This window comes from Lissotriton vulgaris, chromosome 3_1 (genome assembly GCF_964263255.1).
Source record: "Lissotriton vulgaris chromosome 3_1, aLisVul1.2, whole genome shotgun sequence".
Lineage (NCBI taxonomy): Eukaryota > Metazoa > Chordata > Amphibia > Caudata > Salamandridae > Lissotriton > Lissotriton vulgaris.
In genome coordinates, this window is record NC_141689.1 from 362355990 (window position 1) to 362369081 (window position 13092).

At 46.1% G+C, this 13092-nt stretch overlaps 1 protein-coding gene across 1 annotated transcript in view; it reads right to left on the reverse strand.

Moving 5' to 3' along the window:
- LOC147726456 (complement component C6-like) overlaps positions 1–13092 on the reverse strand; it is a 563575-nt gene that overhangs the window by 161728 nt on the left and 388755 nt on the right. The window lies entirely within an intron of this gene.

Consider the following 13092-nt stretch of genomic DNA (forward strand, 5'->3'; position numbering starts at 1 on the left):
GGTATTATTAACTGGGTAATGTTAACATCTGTATTTACAGTGCTTAGAAATGGCATAAGTGGGTTATTTAATACAATAAACACAAGTTATTTTTATTATTTTAAGTGTTTGGTCAGCAAATGTTGTCACAAAATGCCTATAAAAATAAGCAGACAGCGTAAAACCCACAAATAATGTGTAAAATCTTTGTTGTTGATGTTGCAGGATCGAGTAAACGGAAATGGAAATCATAATATAATGATTTGACAGACCATCAGTAAGTGTAATATTATAATATACTATAATATAATATAATATAATATAATATAATATAATATAATATAATATAGCAACATAGAACACAAGTTAGAAGGCAATAGGTCTGGGTTTGAGTATTCATTTATTTTTAATGTAGTTGCAAGGGAATGAAAACACGTGCCCTTTTGCTAAGTACAATGGATACAATTATGTATAAATATGTGTAAATACTTGTTAATTGTGTTAGTTTAGGGTGCTAGTAGTAAAATAGTAAAGCTAATGGAATGTAATTTATTTTGATTCATAATCAAAATGTTATTGATTCATACAGAACAAGCTAGATCATCTTTTTTTGGTGTAAATCCATTCAGTAGTTTTTTAGTTATTAAAGAAAAGGATTTAGGTATATCTAGGGATGTGGAGGGTCTGCTGATCCGACAGACCTTATGGTCAGATCTGAATGACTGTCACTACTTCAACCAGGAAATCTCGGCCTGAGTCTCAAGAAGAGCAAAAAAAAGAAAACACAAAGAGGCACGGTAATAATACATTGACCCCCCAGGCATGGTGGTATGGTCCCACAGAGACCCTGCCTTGGGCCAACCCTTTTTTTTTTTAAACGTAGCTGTTAATTCATGGAAGATCCGTGAATCCATGGAAGTTTGTTTAAAAAAAAAAAGACAAGCGGGTCTGACACGCTTGTTTTTTTAGCCCCCTAGGTATGCCAGATCCAAGCGGTCCCTCCTCCCGTGTCCATTAATGGCCTAGTGACCCCATCCCCTAGGGCCTGCTCCTGCTATGTCCTGGGATGCCCTGCACCAGTACATAGCGGTTTCCCTGCCTGCACTGGGCTTTCTCTACCATAGCCAGAGCAATTTCAAAGCTCCCACCAAGTGTTAGCAAACACGAAGTCCGCTCCCAGCGTTAAAAATGCTCCCACCAGCTGGGAGTGAACTTCAAGTCTGTTTCCCTGCCCATAGTAATGCGGGCAAGGAAACAGATCTGAATATTGCCGCCGCCCACAGAGAGCAGCATTTTTAGCTGCTTCCTGATGGCGGGAGAAATGCCAGCTTCCACTGATGCAGGGATCAGGCCGGGCCCTGGGAGATGGGGACCCCGTGGCCAAAATCAGCCTAGCGAGGGTTCTGTGTGCCCCCTTCACCACAAATATATTGGTGGGCCCCAGGGGATGGTGTCCCCATTGCCATAAATGCCGCAGGTAGAGGGGCCACGTACCCCATCCCCTAAAATAATGCACAGGGCCTCAGGGGATGGGGTCCTCAGGACCAAAATCCGCTCAGGGGGGTTGGACACAATGCCGCTCTCCCACAAAAATATAATGGTTGGCCTCAGGGGATGGGGTTATTGAGGCCAAAAGCGGCCTGGAGAGGGATGCCCTGCTCCTCTTGGCCCATTCCACCATTTACTTGACTCTTCGAATCAGACTTAAAGAAGGTAACTTTTTCAATGGGACTAACCAAGTATCAGAAACTTTAAAATTGCATATCTCTTGTTCTAATGACAGGATTTTTGTTGTTTTGGTCTCATTTTTATTATTGAAATGTATCCTATGTTTTATAAATTGAGCTGGGGTTTTTCTTCTGTTGTGTTTTCACTTTATTACTGTTATTGTGCTGCATAATTGGTTTACACTTTGCCTCTAAGTTAAGCCTGACTGCTTTGTGCCGAACTTTGGAGGGTTAAGCACAAATTATTTTAGTGACTTTTGTGGCTCACCCTAACAAGGAATGTGGTTGTTGGCTGAGTGGAGTTTCTGTCCCCCACAACCAATAGCCTGATTTCAGACACCAATTACTGGATTGACACTGAAAGTAACAATGGTAAAGAAACTCTGACTTAAGGCTAATATGTAGTTTATGTGTTATAGTGCATTTATTTTACTAATATTTTGAGGCTGGCTGACACCTAAAATGTATTGTTGCGAACTGTTTTAAAGTCATTCTGTGACAAAACTATAAATCGTGGTATATGCATGACAAGTCTCTCTTATTTGTTTGTGCCATCCATGGTCCGGAGGAACAATTCCCCAAGATAAAGGCAGTGTGTGCAGACAATTGGTCCGGCAACATTTTGGAGGGGATGAACAGAATTCAGCACAGTAGTGGCAACTCAGACGATGGCGCCTAGTGGGGTGGGAGCAGAAAGTTCTTCAACAACACAACCATACACCTGGAAGACACGTATGCTATAACAAACATGGGTAACTCCAGTACCGGTACTTGCTTTCAGAATATTGTTCAGTCATGGGAGTTTTGTGGCGGAGTCAGACACACTAGCTGTGTAGAGTTCCAGTTCTACACATTCTCACTATGGGTGGGATAGCTAAGTAAGCTCCATGGGTGCCCACAAAATATTCTGACCACAAATCAGAGTCCAGCAGGGGCAACCAATGTTCTTTAGGCTGCAGTGGGTCTGTAAATGGAATGCGCTTAAAGACAACGTATATTATTAACGTTTACTATGATTCATCAAGGTGGGAAATTGAGTCAGGGGATAGCAGGCACTGTTTCAATGGCACTTTTATTGTTGCTACTTTCTGCAAAATAGTTTCTCCAATGATTTAAGTTGTCTGTATTGTTTGTAAGAATAATGTATTGAAAATAGATACAAATGAAGAGATGAATATTGGGAGTGCAGAGGTACAACTGGCCATTTCTAACTTCAACACGAAAATCTGAATAGATTTTCGTGCACCAACACCCCAGGTAGTGTTGTGCTTTGTTACCTTGATTGGCACCGAGACCTATGATCAATAGAATACAAAATAACACTACGTTACCCACATCACATTTTTCCTGTTTTGAGGTGCGATTTCCTGTGCCACCACTACCCTCTGTTTATATTGTACAGACTCCAACATCTTAGACCAGACAATTGGGAACTCAGTACATGGGTTACACAGGGCATGGAGGTCTGCCCAAAATTCAGTCCCAGTGTTTCGTGGGGCAACAATGGCTATTATCAGGGATGAATCTATTACTAGTGAAACAGGTGCTGTGGCACCGGGACCCGAACAGGTGACAAACCTATTTCTGTAAAAGTGGTGACCATTATACCATTATGATCAAAGAAGGGCAGATGAAGAGTGAAAATGCTGTTTACAGCTGGAGCTAGAGGGGCCTCAACTCTGTACCTCGCTGCATAGATAGCTTATAGCAGGCCAATGTGGGTCAAAAGATACCTCACTAATTTATTCAATGGATTAGCTGGATGCCAATATTTCACTGGCTCTCTTTCAATTTCATATATAAATATGCACTATACCACTTCAACTCTTGGTACCGAACAGATGACCTAATTTGGGGAATCAAACACCGGGATATCTCAAAGAGACAGAAGGGAGCTTAATAATTTTACATTGGCTGAGGGGTGGAGGCAGGTTGGTGGAAGCACAAGTCTAATTCAAAACTCTTGCAGAAGCTTACTCTCAGCCCAGAGATAATGATCTAGGCAATCAGTTTGAGGGCAGCCGCTGGAATCAGGAAATGCTTAGTAAGATAAATATATCCTATTCTTTTATCCAAGACTTGGTATTCTCCCGGCTAAGCAGGTACATTGGTTCGTTTGGAGGACTGCGACAGTACAGGTGGCATTCAGGCTATCATAGAAAGCATGGCCGGGAAACCTTGCATGCACAAAGAGCCATTATTTAATAGTAGGGATTTTAACCCAAGCAAAACAGCATAAATTGGGCTTTGACCCACCTGGCACAACGGACTAACAGTTTGGCAACGTGACTTACTTTTCTACTTATCCTCGTTAAGGGGTCCTAGCAAGCAGATGAGTAAGGGGGCATCAAACTAGTTGTGAGTAGAATTTGAATAGACTGCACAGAATGTTCTGGTGAAATTATTCTCAAATAAATAAATAAATAAAATAAATAAATAAATAAAACAACTAAAGTGGAACTTCATCCAAAAGGGTGAAGGATTTTTTAGGGGACGTATTTTAGGATCACAGACATAATAGGTCTCTTTGTGCACGAGCAGACGTATTGTGGTGTACCACAACACTGAAAGTTGCGGTAGCTATACTGTTCCTATTTTTCAGCCATTAGTGCTGGGGTATTTAAGGCTTCAACATTCGTAGCCAAGCAGTCCCACAGGTTCGCTGGTAGGAATCCACAATTTCCTAGACCCTGTTGGCTTCAGGGTAGCAGCCAGAGCAAAGTGTACTGTGACCTATCGAGTACATACAGGAGGGAAAGGAGGTTAACTTTTAAGAACTGTCAAGGCATCTACTTTACAAGTGGAGATTGTAGCTGGCTTTGTTACTTCTTAGGCAATGCCCCAGTTTTCCAAGTGCACAGTCACTGTACCAGTTCAGTGAGGATTGGTAAGGGCTAGCAACAATCCACGTGCCAGGCTAAGCAAGGGCATCAGCCCCTCCTACCATGATCACGAGCTCCATTGCGTTTTACCATACTCAAACTGACAAGTTTCTATTATGCACTCTTTTCTTAGGACAAACATTCCAATACATATATTTCACTGGATTTGCAATGAGTCCCCTAGGAGTATCTGTCATACTTGAACACATATGGGAAGAACGTTATCCCAGTGCTGGGAACAGGCCCGCAGGTCACTACTTTATATAAACTTTTGGGGGCAGAAAATATTAGTTGCTTGACTGGTTCTGCTCTTCCTTAATGGGTGGTAGTCAATATCACAAACTTTAGCATATTATACCTTGAATCAATATTATAGTTATGAGATTGTCCAAAAATCATAGGGGGGCCAGCAAGCAGCATCGGGGACATTGAAAGGCTTACCTGCACCGGGGGTCAACTCTCCCTGCCAGTTTCCCCCTCGCCGCCGCAAGTACAACAGCGGCCGGAGCGCGAGGGGTGGAAACTACATTCCCCAGACGCCCCAGCTTCTCGCCAGACATGGGATCAGCGCGCCAGGAGGCGCATCAAAAGGACAACAGTCCCCGCGTCGCGGGATCGCGCGCGGGTCGGCGCCCGGGGCTAAGCCCGGGCAAAGGGCGGGCCCTCTACGGCCCTCATCGGACTGAGGAGGACGGGGATGGGCCACCCCCTTTGTCTGTTCAGAGGTAAATTTCCGACTTGTACTTTCTTTAACTATGCCTAAGCCCAAAACAGGGGAGATGTCCGATAAAATCCCGGATGATATATTTGCACATTCTCCATCTAGTTTTCCATGGCTGGATGACTTAAACAGCCTGTGTAAGGTTAAGTACGTTCCAGCAGCACTTTCCCCCACGTTAAAATGCTGCAGCTTATCACCATGTCCAAGGGAGCTGAAATCCTTTCCTGATACCCATAAAATACCTCCCAGGGTTACACCTGCCAAAAGGAAGATCGATGGGGACAAAGACAACGGGAGTCTTCCTAAAACACAAAAACTTGACAAACCTTCTCTAAGTCCTATACCACCTTTAAGTAATTCGTCCTTTATTCCGCCACCTGTTGTTAACCTGAACGACTTATCACCATCCTCCCATCAGGCTCTTCTGACTATGATCGAGCATCTGATTAAATCTTTAATACACCCCTTGATGGACAAAATCACTACGTTGGGGGAGAAGCTGACGGGGTTGGAGAACTCTATTGAATCTCTCCTGAAATCCTCAACCCACGTTGTAACAACTCAATGCCCGCCGACAACCGCTCTTTCAAACCTACCTAATCTGATCACTCCTTATGAAGCGGTGCCTACTCAATTGCCAACTCCCACCTCCTTGTTGCCTATCAATCCCAAAGCCCCCCCGAAATTGACAACAGCACGTCACATTCCATCTAAACATGTGCGCACCACCCATATACACTTACCTCCAGAAGCAGCGCCTTTTGTAATTGTTCTCTCGGGAGTCCCTGAACTAACAAAAGGTAAAGCTGAGAGACAACATGAACTTATGAACAAGGTCAAGTTCTGGCTATCTAAAACAGACCTTTGCCCTACCATCTTGATGGCCAAATAATAAGTGTCCGGAGGGTGGGCTGGCTTGGACCCCTTAAAAAAGACATCTTGGGCGATTTGATCCTGATACGATTTAGGAGCAGACACATTGTGCCATACATGCAGACATGGCTATCTCAAAATGGCGATGGACTTATTTCTACCTGGAATCTACATGACTTTTACCCTAATACGTCCTACATGCTTTCCCCTAGTCCCCGGGGCATTGACAACAACCCATTTAAGTAATGGCAGTAGTTTTTCAGTGGCTTTTAATTGTCCCAAACCGTCGTACAACAGTTTTATGTATTGTAATTACTAAATCTTTCAGAACACTGTTACCTACAACGTTGCCTAAAGGTTGTGTAAAGCATGCTTAATCTTTTAACTGTGCAATTTAAAGCCATTATGAGATTTATTTTAAAATGTGTTTTTTAAAATGTATTGTATTATTTGTCTGTATGCTTTTTTGATTTTAAACCTAAAATCGAATAAAGCCTTTTTGATTTGATTTGATTTGATGGTGGTCATCCAACAGAATTGATTAGGTATGGGGCCAGGTTAGAGGGGGTGGGGAACTGACTTGTTGGAGGTCCTGGCCTTCTAGCGCTTACCTCTGTTGCCTATGATTTTTCCTGGGTTATGGCCAAATTGTCACGATGTTCCCCAGCAGGGACAATGCACTAAGCAGCTTACTGGGTTTTGCCTTACAAATGGTACTCAAATGCTGCAGTATCCTTGAAGTTATTATCAAAACCCTTTTACAGAGAGGTGCTAGGGGTATGGTGCTAGTTGAAGGGGGGAACTGACCTGCCGGTGGTCCTGACCTGCTAGCTCTACTGTGCCCCAGCAGGGACAAGTTGCTCGGACTAATGGATCCCTTCATCAGCAGTAATGCACTAGTTGAAAATGTAAAAATACGTCAATCAATAAACAAAGGAGGAGGTTCGTAGATTATATCAAAGACTAAAAATGAGTAAACACTTGTCCGCCACAAATAAAACCAAAGTCTGCGCCTTACATTTATTACTAAAATGCAATATGCCATAAACAAAGCCTTTGGGTACTCCTACACTTAGGGGCTCATTAGGATGGCGGACGGACCTGCGTCCGTCCGCCATCCCCGAGGTGGAGGAACCGTCCGCAGGGGCAGCGGCGGTCCCTCCGGTGCAATTGGCATGTGACCGACACCCTGGCGGTCACATCCTGTATCTTTAACCTTGCGGCTGGTGCTGCTTGAAGCAGCACCCGCCGCAAGGTTAAAAATGCATGTTTTACATTTACATGCACAAAGCGACAGGCACCTCGCGGTGCCTGCCACTTTGTGCATGTAAATGCTGGGGGGTACCATAGGTAACCCCCATGTGCACCCCCACTCCCCTCCACCCTGGGGGCCCGCAAGGGGCCCCCAGAAGCAAAGTTCCACATGCTTTCCCACAGCAGAAAAGCCGCAGCGGAAAAGCATGTTCCAACACATATCCTAATTTGGCTGACGGTGTCTTGCAGACACCGCCACCAAATAGCGCCCAACAACCCGCGGATCAGCGGCGGACGGACCTGCCGTCCACCGCTGTTCCCACGACCATCCCACCGCCATCCTAATCTGGCGGTGGGTGTTTCCTGTGGCCGCGGTGGTGAATCCGCATCCTCCGGGCTGACGGTGGCTACCGCCGGACCGGAGGATGCGATTTACCGCCATCCTTATGAGGCCCTTTGTTTTTACCACTGGCTGATGGCTTAAACAAAATACAAGATAAGGTAACTTGGCTTTTAAGTGCAGGGGCAGAATACCTGCTCCATGGAAACTTTTTTTCATTCAGATCTAGAACGAAGCATATCTTATAGGACATAAAATTCGTATATTTCACAAAAGGGGCTTAATCGCAACACTTTGGAGCTAGTGGGTCATGCAGCACTTGCGCTGAGAGGTCTTGGGGATGACAGGCTATACCAATAGAGTATTTATGCATGTATCTTAATACACCTCTTCATTAATGACAAGCCGCGGGGAGGCCCACATTCTCTTTCGTCTGCACGAAATTGGCTAAATGGAGATACCAATCCTCAAACATCCCAGCAGCATAGCCTGCACCTGGGTGTCTTTTAATAAAATTTCTGAAACAAAAGGGAAGCTGACCATAGCCGGGGTTATTCATTTATTGCTCAGTGGCTCTGCAACTTGGAAACAAATGAGGCATGGGGGCAATCTCCAGGTAAGTGCTTGCGCGCAGGGGGGGGGCGAGTCGCCAGTAACCTCTTCTCCTTGAAGGTCGGATACCCGACAAATATGGCTATTTTTTCTGGTTTGCCCCCATGGTGGAGTAATGTGTATCTGGGTATGGGTCTGGCTGGAGCGGGGACTGTCCTGCTGGTGCTACTGGAGCTTTCAGTCCTACTCTGGGTTGCCTGGGATTGATTATTGATGGGGACTTTGCTTGAAGGCTGGCCAGGCCACAGGTGCCCTGGCATGGATGGCGCGTTATGCAGTTCCCTGGTGTTGTGTGTATTTTTATTAATTTGTTGTCAGTCCTCACCTAGTCAAGTGAAGAACTTGTACAAGTGAATGTTGATGGCGTTATTTACCTCTGATTCTTGGTAGAGAACAGAAATTGTTGGCTCGAGGTGCCGGCCACTTTGGGGAATGTAAATGGAAGATGCTTTGCTGTCTGCAATGCAACCATTTGTAGGAGCTTGCAACTGGGGGAGTTGATCCTCAGTATTGAACTGTATACCACTGCTGAGTCATGGCGGAATGTATTTTGATCATACATATTTTCAATTGTCAGTGTATCTGTGTGATGCATTTGCTTGATTTCCATATCGCTGATGTATGCAACTGCCTTCCATTCCTTGGTCAAATTTTAATAGATTAAATGGATACGTCTTGGTAGAACACACACCTGGGTCTCTGTCTCCTCTTTCTTGCTGCTGAATGGGATGGAGTGTTGAGCTGTATGGTGTTTCTCGCCACAATGTGGAGGTAGCAATTGGTACATTGCGGGCGCACTATCCCCAGGTATGCTCATGATGGGTTACTAATGCTAATAAAGTAGCCATCTTGAAATTCTGCCTTTCCTTATAGACTGAAAAAGCAATCATTCACATGCAAGCAAAGAGGCTTATTCTGCCAAGGGCAAAAATCGAAGATTTCATTCTTTCTATAAACATTCGTAAGTATTTTAATTGTTGTAATGATACTTAACATTCACCATAAAAGCTTTTCATTTATCATATGTTACACAATTATGTTATTTCCAGTATTATAAAACTGTTGGAAGTGTTGGAAAATAGTGAGTCACATAATAGAATAAAGGTTTAGAGTTATTTATTGATGAGGTCCTATCATATGAGCTGAGGTGTAGCTTCAAGGAGTGTTTGGGGCATAACAGCACTCAAATAAATGAATTATTGCCTTTGTAGTTGGGTCTAGGGACCCTGAGTCGGGGCTACTATCGCTGGATCAATTTTTAAGGTTCAGGTTCACTCTGTGACACTCTATGGCACTCTACTCCACCCTACGACACTCAATGCAACTCCCTCTATGCCACTCCACACCACTTTATTTCACTCTTTGACACACTACTCCACTCTAGTCCGCTATGACACTCCACTCTATGCTACTCAACTCTAGCCTACTCCAGTCTGCGACTATATTCGCCACTCCTATCTATGCTACTCCACTCTATGCCACTCCACTCCACAACACACCCCTCTATGACACTTTACTATACTCAATTCCATAAAACTTCGCTCAACTGACACTCAAATCTATGCCACTCCATTTTATGTGACACTCTACTCCATGGGTACTCACAAACTTTCTCTCGGGGGCCAAATTTACAGTGTGGTTTGTGGCCGAGGGCCGCACCGGTGGGGGCGGGGTCAGAGGGGGAGGGTGCGGGCTAGATCAACAACAAAAAACTATGACCATGAGGTTGATCACAGGTCCCTGCAGCGGATGCCTTCGTCCACTGAGCCACCAGACCCGGCATACACACATCTCTCTCCCTCCCTCCCTCACTCACTCCCTCTCTCGCTCTCTCTCTCTCCCTCCCTCTCTCCCTCCCTATCTCGCTCCCTCTCTCCCTCCCTCGCTCCCTGTCTCGCTCCCTCTCTCTCTCTCTCTCCCTCGCTCCCTCTCTCTCTCTCCCTCCCTCTCTCCCTCTCTCCCTCACTCCCTCTCACTCCCTCACTCCCTCTCTCTCACTCCATTGTTCCCTCTCTCCCTCGCTTCCTCCCTCTCTCGCTCCCTCGCTCCTTCCCTCTCCCTCCCTCTGTCTGTCTCTCACTCCCTCTCTCTCTCTCTCTCTCACTCCCCTCTCTCTCTCACTCCCTCCCTTTCTCTGTCTCACTCCTCTCACTCCCTCTCTCTCTCTCTCCCTCACTCCCTCCCTCTCTCTCTCTCTCCCTTGCTCCCTCCCTCCCTCCCTACCTCTCTCCCTTGCTTCCTCACTCCCTCTCCCACACCCTCTCTTCCTCCCTCTCTCCCTCCCTCCCTCCCTCTCTCTCTCACTCCTCTCACTCTCACTCCTCTCACTCTCAATCATCTCACTCCTCTCTCTCTCACTCCTCTCACTCTCTCACTCCTCTCACTCTCTCACTCCTCTCACTCTCTCACTCCGATCACTCTCTCACTCCTCTCACTCTCGCTCCCTCTCTCTCTCCCTCCCTCGCTCCCTCCCTCTCTCCCTCACTTTCTCCCTCGCTCTCTCGCTCTCTCACTCCCTCCCTCTCCCCCACTCCCTCGCTCCCTCTCTCCCTCTCTCCATCCCTCCCTCTGTCTCCCTCCGTCTGTCTTTCGGTCTCTCTCTGTCTCCCTCCCTCTGTCTGTCTGTCTCTCTCTGTCTCCTTCCCTCTGTCTGTCTCTCAGTCCCTCTCTCACTCACTCCCCCCTCTCTCCCTCCCTCCCTCTCTCACTCTCCCCCTCTCTCACTCCCCCTCACTTCCCCTACCCGTCTCCCTCCCTCTCACTCTCTGTCTCACTCCCCGTCTCCCTCCCTCTCTCCCTTGCTCTCCCCCTCCCTCACTCCCTCTCTCCCTCTCCCTGTCACCCTCTGTCATATCACCCTGCCTGTGTGTCAGCCTGGGCTGAGACAGCTTCCAGGCGCACACACACACACACAGCCAAGCACTTCACAGGTCATTAAAGGCCATTTGCATGCTAATGAGGCGTTGTTGTATTTTACCTCATCTTAGGCCCCTGCAGCTCCACTCTGGCTATGCGAGAATCGCCCTGCCCCCACAGAGCAGCAGAGACGCTCAGAGTCGCGCCGCAGCAGACACTCTTTTAAAAAAAAAATATATGGGTACGATGTTTGCAAGGTCCGCGGGCCGCCAAGGAAGGCTTGCCGGGCCGCCACCGGCCCGCGGGCCGTACTATGAGTACCCATGCTCTACTCCATTCTATGCCACTCCACGACAATCTACCCCACTCTCCTTCATAAAAACTCTACTCCACTGTACACAACTTCCTCTACTTCACTCCATGCAACTTAACTCCACTGTAAAATACTCTACTCCACTCTATGCCACTCACTCTATGCCACTCCATTCTATGACAATCCACTTAACTCTATGACATTCTGCTCCACTCTAAATGACTCCCCTGTAGAGCACTCTATTCCACACTACTCCCTCCACAACCCTCCACAATACTCCACGTCATTCTACACCATCCGCCTCTCCACTTCAATCCACTCCAAACCATTCTACGCCACTCCACAACACTCCACTCTACTGTACTGTACTCTACTCCACTGTACACCACTCAACACTCCACAACGCTTCACAATACACTATGCCACTCCACTCTGACACTCTACACCACTCTACGCCACTCCGCTTTCTGGCACTCTATCCACTCCTCACCCCTCCACTCTACGTCTTTCCATTCTACTTTAATCCATCCGCAACACTCCATGCCACTGTACACCACTGTACTCTACTCCACTCCACAACACTCTACGCCACAGCACTCCACTCTACTCTACTCTACCGTAGTCCACTCTATGCCACTCCATGACACTCTAGGCCACTTCATGACATATTATGCCACTCTATTCTATGATACTTCATGACACTATACTCCACTATATGCTACTCCCCCATGCCACTTTACTCCACTCTACTCCATGACACTCTACTCTACCCCACTCTACCCCACTCTGTCTCCCTTCACTCTACGACATACTATGCCATTACACTTTATGACACTCCATTCCACTGTATGACACTCTACTGAACTCATTGCTCCTGCACTCTATGTACTTCCACTCTACTCGATCCAAAACACTCCATGACACTCTATCCTACTATATGACACTCCACTCTATGCCACTCTACACCACTCTATGACACTCCACTCCATTCTACTCCACTTCGTGAAACTCCACTCTATGACACTCCACTCTACGCCACTCCACAAAACTCTACGCTAGTCCACGACTCTCTACGCCATCCACAACCCTCCACTCTGTGCCACTCCACTCTGTTAAATGGCTTACATTTAGTCTTCATTTTAGTTTTCCCTTTTAAACTTAGCATCTTTATGAAATGGTGGTTTGAACATGTTTTTCACATGCATAACAAAATGCCAAGCATGCATTTCTTATGGTTAGACTTTGCTGTTCTGAAGTTTGCACTGTTAGTTTCAGGGGCACATACTAGAACGTGATGTTCTTGCTTTATTTTGTGCTCACAGACAACTAAGTAAAGATGTTTTTCTGTGCTTCTGGCAGAATGAGATAAGGCCGGTGTTTTATTATTTAAGCAGCGTCCATTTTGAAGTCGATGAGCGGCACTTCACACCGAAATTATCACAAATACTGTAGAGAGAGCATTTATTTGTAGTTTTCCCTAGCGGTGACCGGGCCGTTTCAAGCGTTTGAGCGCTTTACAAGTTTAAAACAAGTTA